Source organism: Grus americana, chromosome 2 (genome assembly GCF_028858705.1).
Source record: "Grus americana isolate bGruAme1 chromosome 2, bGruAme1.mat, whole genome shotgun sequence".
In the NCBI taxonomy this organism is placed as follows: Eukaryota; Metazoa; Chordata; class Aves; order Gruiformes; family Gruidae; genus Grus; species Grus americana.
In genome coordinates this window covers 77,214,159-77,222,620 of record NC_072853.1, presented here as the reverse complement: position 1 = coordinate 77,222,620, position 8,462 = coordinate 77,214,159, and positions in this window count along the sequence as shown.

Here is an 8,462-nt window from a genome sequence, read left to right as displayed (position 1 = left end):
TTATTTATGAAAACAAAACTTTAGTTCAAAATTAGGTCTGATAACCTCAGGTGGGAGGTTAGGTGTCAAGAAGGCTTTTGAAGCCTGACTCGAGGCTTGAACTACTCTTGAAGTATAGGTGTTTCATAGCATATTCCTTCCCAGTGTAGTCTAACAATACAATACTGCTCCTAAAGATTAACTTGGTCACTACAGATCCCAATTTAGGAAAATATTCCCCTGGAAGACAACATTGAAAGAGATATTTAATCATAATACTTAAATCTCATTGAGAACAAGAGTTCAATGCATGCTTGAAATTTAACATGTGCTTAAAATGTTTCCTCAAATGAGAAGGACTTAAAGTTCACCTTTGGATGGTTGCCTAGCTGGATCCAAGACTGGAGACATTTACTCCAATCCTCTACCCCTTTCTGAAGTCAAACTCCCTTCAGTTTTGCAGTTTTTGTCACGGGTTCACAGGCTACGGGCTATTTTAAGACTGTTCTGATCATCTGATCTGGCTTCCTGCAGGTCAGATCTCAATTTTTGCACCAAACCTGTAGCTATTTGCTGAGTCAGAGCAGGTCATAGGAAAAAGAAGCCACCTGAGCGTTCAATGCTTAGGGGTGGATAGTCAGCCACAGCCATGCTGTTGGGTAATCTCTCTCAACCATTAATTACCTTCTGTGTTCAAAGTACAAGCTTAATATTGACTCTGAATGTGTCTAATCTGCTTTTTTTTTTTTTTTAGCACCTTTGATTTACCTTTATTTTCTTTCCTGTCTTCCATTCTTTCATGATCTTGATGCAACTAAAATGGTAAGAATTTTTATTTTCAAGATTTTTTTTGTTTCTTTTCTGTTTTCTGAGGGTTTCTGGGATTCCAACTATTCTAGGAGGCCAGCCTCTATAAATACTTGTATACTTTATACTTTTTTCTATAAAACAGATCTTACTTTACCTGCAGTTTTCCAAATGAAGTGATTGAAATCAATGGACAAGAAGCCTTAGATGAAATAGGTCTCGATATTTGTAAAGTATCCAGGATAATAATGAAAGACTTCCTACTTGAATATACTTACAGACTCTAATTCTTTTTTCAAAGCCAGAGAATACATTTTCTTTATGCATTTTCATTATAATTTTAATTAAATATTTTTTCATAAGTGCAGGGGTTTTTTAATTATCTATTTCTCATAGACGAGAAAAGAACCACATTTTACTTTCAGATGTTCTGATTAAAAAAGAAGAAGAGAAGATTTTTTCAAATATCCTGATATGAACTCATAGCAGCTGCTAACTCTGAAGTAATTATACATTTACATAAAGTTGAATATTGGAAAGGTCTGAAAAATAACAGTTGTGAGAGGGAGGAATTTCTGTTTATTGAAAATCATGGAAATTGGAAAAGTTGGCCTGCTCACATGCCCTCAGTTCATTGCTTCCCTACTTGTGCTAAGGAGCCATAGAAACAATAATTGAGGTGGATCTATTGGGTAAATTATTTCTGGTTTTGTGTAATCCTTTTATATACTTATAGAGCAATGATTAAGTGAAAGTGACCTCTTAAAAATGGGTAATGTTTTAGCTCATCATATTGATATTCCAGATATGCTGCTGTTTTGATAATTACACATCTATTGTCAAAGATTTTCAGAAAGAGGACTTTAGCCTATTTTTTTTTTGTGGAAAAAATTCAGCCTTCACAGTCTCCACTTGTATAAAAGCTGCAGGTGTTTAGCACTTATTAAAATCAAGCAATTCATCTATGATTGAAAAAAGTACATGCTCAGCCTTTTTATCGCTACACAGTATTGAATAAAGTTTTGCCACAGACTTCAAAGATCCAGCCTAGTGTCCCTTCTTTTGAGCTATTGCAAGAGAAAGGAACAGTTCTTGACTTCTTTTATATGTATATATGTAGCTGTATAGACTGGATTAGCTTAGTGCTGCTTGAATATTTGGCATCAGAAGTGCTTCCTTCCTCAAGCAGTTGTCTATGACAAGCTGGGAAATGGATTGCTTCTTACTTAAGGAAGACTCTCTCTTTAACAAGATAAGTATTGTCTGCTTTCTTTTGATGTTTGAGACAATAGTTGATTATGTTTTTTAAAAATATTGCTTTCTTTGCTGCCCCACTTTGATATATGAAGGGAGTGAATGGAAGTGAGTGAGTGAGAGGCTAGCACGTTCAGCACGCAGCACCCTGTAGAGACAGCGCTACTTCTCATTTGAAATGCAGAGCCCTTTCTGGTTAGCTCAGCTCCTGGAAATTAAACATGTTGCTCATGTGTGCCAGTCCCAGGATAATGTGGGCTGTAGTGTTTAAGCTGTTTACAAAGTTGAGAGCATCTTTTCTCTGTGCAATACTCAGAATGTAAAGCATGGAACTACCTCGGCTTTCAGATGCTGTGCCATCCATCACTGCAGATTTGCACCATTTGTCATAGATATAGTCAAGCTTTGGTTTTATTTGCCTCATACTTCAGATGTCTCAGACTATGTTTCAAACACTTTGCCAGCATGTCCAAGTGGGATGAGGATGTGAAGCCCCATCTGAGATGTTCAAGGCCCCAAGTATAGATGCACGTACCCCAGTGAAAAGCAGCTGCTATCGATGTAGCTTCTGCAAAGTGGGGATGAGGTGTTTCAGCCAAACAAAGAATATCTTTGCCACCACACTGGGACCTCTGGGCAAGTCAGGTCTGGGTCCTGTGTTTTTCCTATAGCTACGAAGTCTTCTAAGTGTAGGCAGGGATTTTGATACGTTACACTTTTCTTTTGCTGTTGTGTAATAGCCTATGATTTACCTAGTGCCAGCAAACCCCCTCAAAATTGCTACTAATGTATATTATATTTTGTATTTGCTCTCTCTCAAGATGGTACACCATACAATGGGAACACTGATAAAAATTCTGTAAACAATTTATACCAATTACCTTGACAATAAAAGGCAACTAGCAATTTTTTCTGAAATGTTTTTGGCATCAGAGAAGATACAGTCTGAAGAAGTGTTTTAACTAAAGAAAAAGTTTTGGTTGTAGCAGAATCATTATTATTTTTTCCCCACTTCTGCTAAAGGCGGCTGCCAATTAATCTGTTAATGTTCATCACAAAGTTCCTCAACTTCATCATTTTAGTATGACATAACATTTAACCAACGAGAAGATTGAAAATTTGAGTTTTCTTTAACGATTACAAACGAAAATGACAACCCAGAGTGAGGTTTTTTTTCAACTACTTTCATGTATGACTTTACAAAACAGTCTTCTCAATAAAAAAAGAGACGCCAAGACCATAAGTTTATAGTTGTTTGAAGGTAAAAGTTTGTCTTGCATTTAACAGATTAGCAGTCTGGCTATTATTGAACGTCTTTTATAAACTTGCAGAGGCAAAGTGATACAGTATTGATGGCTGCAGATAGCTTAAAGTCACATCAATGCTCTAAGGCTTTGCCTTCATGTCTATTTTTTACCACAGTCTGTAGTGGACAGGCCTCCATTAGGAAGTGAAACTATATACTTGGTTTTATTTAAGTAGTTTAGTAAATAAAATTATTGTTCCCAGTGGCCTCCCTTCTCCTCTCTCCAGTTATTCTAGTGAGAGCGGGAGTAGTTACACTGAAGGTGTGTGAGTGACTAAAGGGGAAATGGTATCAAACATAGCACCCAGCGTATCACGGTGAAACACTTGTCTTCCCTAGTTGACTAGTGGCAATATATATACATCTGCTAAAATTAAACCTGGGATTTATTAAAGCTAAACTGAGCACCTTGAATTTTGATGATCAGGTGCATGCATATGAACCAACTTACTGCCTACAGACCATGGCCAGAAAAGACTTTACAGATAAGCTGGAGTGCTGAATTTGAGAATCCCTCTCTGATGATGTTGATAAGGGTTACATTCTGAAGACACTGAATATACTCTGGGGTTTCAGTCAACCTTAAAAAGGGTACAGTGCCAGGGAGTACCCAGGTTATAAGACCACCTGACTGGTTCTCCTTCTGTAAGCTTTCTCCGGCTTACTTCTATTGCTGTTATGGATTTGTACAGTTAATGTTTTTTGGTGCCTTTAGGCACCAACAGGTAGGTGGTATGAAGAATTTATGTCTACACAGGAGAGATAAAAATGAATTTGCTCATATTTAATTTTGCTTGCCTGTGCTTAGTGTTTTTGAGATTTAAAAAAATACAAAATTATTCACTTTTTAAAAAGAGCTTCTCCACCGAGATTGTAAAGATACATTGACCTCTCAATTAATTTGCAGTAGTTATGGATGAGATTCTACTTTGTGGCTCCATATATGAATTAGTTGGACAAAGGACATGAGCTGTTCATTTACTTTCATTACCCTTATTTCCTAGAATGGTCATCCTCACACCTGGACATGGCTTGGAAGAAAAGGCCTTCCAGGGATTAGCGCTGTTTTGAAACACTTCTACGACATTGTGGGAATATTCAAATGGCTTCATTGGCCTCCAACTAAAATATTCTGAGTACCTACGTACTTCATCTGGGCAACTACCTCTTTTAGCCAAATATACAGATCTTATATTCCAAACTGCACCAAAGTTACTTGCTCAAAGTGTATGGTGTTGGTATCCCTCATAATTTTTTATTTTGCAACAGCTAAATGGCCTCTGTGAAACTTTGGCGTCTGTTTAGCACTGATGCTGCATATACGTTTGAGGTTTTTTGCTGCATTTATAAGATCTTTTTCAAGAATATGATGCTGAAATAGTCAAGGAACAACTAAGTGAACAGTATTGGAACACGTAACAGAGAAAACACCCTGATCTCAGAGATGGTTAAATGAACAATTCTACTTTTTAAAGAGTATTTTTCTTGCTGTTATCATAAAAAAGAAACCTTAGAAGTGCAATTCTATCTTTTATAAGAGGGTTTTATTGTTCATAATTTCAAGACAGAATAATTGAAATACCGAGGGAAGAATTGAAGAAAGGTGTTGTGGGAACCTGAAAGAGCTTTTTGGGGTGAGCCATTACATAGAAGTGTGATTTCAATTTAAAAAGTTTTCTGTTTGTATAGCAAACAGAATATTTTGTTTCCTTATAGAAGTTTGTACATGGAAGTGGTTTAATGAGGAAAAATAAGCTTTTGAAATACTAAAAATGAAACCATCTCAGCACATCAAAGGGAAAACACAGGATAATACCAAACCAAAATCCAATAACTTGAAGATACATACAAGACATAAAGTTGCTGTGCCTGTCAAAGTGTTTTTCATGTATCTTGCTTCCATGATGGGACATGCTCACTAAGAAAAGAATAATTTTCTATTCTCTCTGAAAAGTACCAATTCTGACAGGCATGGAGGCCCTCTCTCATGTCATTTTCAAGAGGGTAATTGCTGTTCTCTATGAACAAAGCATTTTAAGAGAGACAGCAATCAGGGCAATTCTGTGAAGCCTGATGCTGCATGAGTCCTTCCTAAATTAAGTCTGATAGCATTGGCTGTCTGTCCTCCACTGTGTGAGTTAGTTAGACACGAGCAGGGAAGATGTTCAGGGCCACCCCTTTGCTTGGGACCTTCACTGGCTCAAGCACAGTCCAGCTCTGCATGTATCTCTGACATTCAAAACAGTTTTATGGTTACAAAACGAAGCTCTGAGGAGTTAAAGGAGAGTTCCTTTGTGACAGCAATTTAGCACTTGCACGTGTGAATCAGGCTAACAGAGATCAAACCTCAACAAGGTAAAGTTTGGAAGCACTGTTCGGGTCTAATGCCTCTAAGCTTTTTCGTCTTATAGTAGCTTTGTGTTTGATTAGCTGTCTGTCCTAGGCAGGGATCTTGTAGAACAGTTACTAAGGGATTGTGTCATGAAATATTTTGAAAGACCTTTCCTACTATAATGAGAGACTTAGCTTGTGGTAAAATTACTGATTTGTGCATATCAGTAAGAGGACTCAGTGTTTTGTCAGTAAGAATACAACTGCTAAATTCTCTATAATCCTCTGATTGTCAAGGGTGCATCCCTGGTGATGACAGAAGACAGAAAGTTTGGGAGGCGGAAGTCTTTCATGTGTGCAAGAGAGAAAACTTTGAAACATGGCCTATGAAGATGAGACTTGTATGCCTGACTTCTAAAGAATATCTGTTAAATGCCTTCTTGTTTACATTTGCATTGCTCCAGGTTCACTTTATTTTGACATGCAATTCCCCTTATCCTGCTTTGTCTATTCTTGTTTTTCTGCATTCATATTTCAGGATCTAATTTGGGTTGGAAAAGACCTCAGGACATCTCTAGCCCAATCACCTGATCAAAGAGGAGCCAGCTAGGTCAGGCCAGGTTACTTAAGAGGTTTTTGATCAGGACTTGAAAACCTCCAGGGATGGGGGCTGAACGGCCTCTCTGGGCAACTTGTTTTAATAACTGAGTGTCCTCATGGTGAAAAAGCTTTTCCTTATATGCAGTCTGAAGTACTTTTATTTGAATTTATGACTGATATGTCTCTTTCTGGCAGTATGCATTGCGGTCAAGAGCCTGGCTTTGTTTTCTGGATGACCTCCCTGTAGATACTGGGGGACTGCTATCAGATACGTCCCTCACTGAAGCTATCTCTTCCCCACAATGGACAAGCCCTGGTCCCTCAGCCTCTCCTGGAAGGGCAAATGCTCTAGCTCCCAACTGTCTTGGTGGCTCTCCCCTGAACACACCTTAGTTTATAAGTATCTTTCTTGTACTGAGTGAGGGCACTAAAACTGGGTGCAGTATCTAGATGTGTACTGAAGAGGTGTATAATCCCTTTCTGTGATCTCCTGGCTACGCTGCTGTTTGTACAGCCCAGGATGCTGTTGACCATCTTTACTGCCAGCGCATGCTGCTGGCTCACTTGCAGCTCGCTGTCTGCCACAACACACAGGGTCTTTTCTGCAGAACTGCTCCCCAGCAAACTGATGGCCAGGCTGTGTCATTGCAGGGACTCTTCTTTCCCTGGTGTGGGGCTGGGCATATGTCTCTGCTGAATTGCATGGTGTTCCTGTTGGCCCATTCCTCCAGCCTCTCTGAGTCCTTCTTTATGGCAGCTCTGCCCTTGAACACTTTAGCTGGTCCGTCCAGTTTGGTGTCATCTGGGAACCTGATGAGATGCACTGTGTTGCCTCCTCCAGGTCATTAAGAAAGACATGAAACAGAACAGGTCCCAGGATAAATTCTTGTGATACTCCACTTGTTACTGGCCTTCAGGCAGCATATGATCCATTAACCACAGCCCTCCAACCCTGATCATCCAATTTTTTCCCAATCTATTTGTTCACCCATCCAGACTATAAGATACTGACTTGGATAAAAGATTACTGTGGGAGAATATTGCGTATGTTTAGTCTTGCTAAAGTCAGGGTAAATGACATCCATTGTTCTTTCCTCCTTCACAGCTCCAGTCATTCTATCATAGAAGGCAATCAGGCTGGTCAGGCATCATTTACACTTGGTAAATCCATGCTGACTGTTTTGAGTCATCTTCACATTTGTGGGCACATGAATGTGTATCTCTACAGGGAAACTGGTCCTTTTGAAAATAAGACTGGCCTTTCACAGAGTCAGTGAAACTGGATGGCACTTGTCTTTCTATGAAGGGCAAGATACTACATATTTGAAGTCAGTGGGAGTTTTAGCAGACCCATAAACTAGAAATGGGTTTGTTTGTTTGTTTGTTTGTTAAAAGACTTTCGGAGTTAATCATAGTTTAAGACTGAGGACAAGATTTTTTTGTTTGTTTGTTTTTTCAGACAGAACACATAGGCCAAACAATAATAAAGAATGATGTCTTGCCCTGGGAGCTGCTTCACCCAGCTACTCTTTGAATTGAAGTTCATATAAAGTGGAATGCAATAGGAACTAACCATAAAGAACACTAGGGATATTTCGTTTATCATAGCTGCACCTGCCTTAAGCACACAATAGTTAAGGTTATAGTTGTGTCTTGATACTCAGTCTAGGGGGTTTTGAAGTCAGTAGAACTCAGTAGTTAGGAGATGGCTCAAGGATGAAACCTGGCCTGCTCTTCAAGGTACCTTCAGCAGCAGTATTGAAAGTATGGTATGTTCTAGTTTTTCTGTCTTTTCTTTTTTTAATTGAAATTTGCAGTCCTTAAATAATTAATTTGAGACTGCATATGTTAATGTAAAAGAAAAAGGCAGTGAGACACACCAGAAAGGTAAATAACTGCTTTGTCTTATTGACTGATAAAATAATCCTTCATTTTTGTTGTGTATTTTCTTTTTTTCCCTGTTGCCTATATTTGATTCTCACATGTTATTTCAAGTTAGATTTAAACTGTATGCTAACACAATTCCTAAAAAGGGGTGCTTTCTTTGCTACATAATCAAGGAGTTTTGTGCAATCTTCAGTGCTCAGAAAAAAATAACTGTATCCTATACATGCTGTCATGTTCCACAACTGGTACAACTTTAAATCACTTGACCAAAAGGATGCTCATTGCCAGAAGTAGAGCC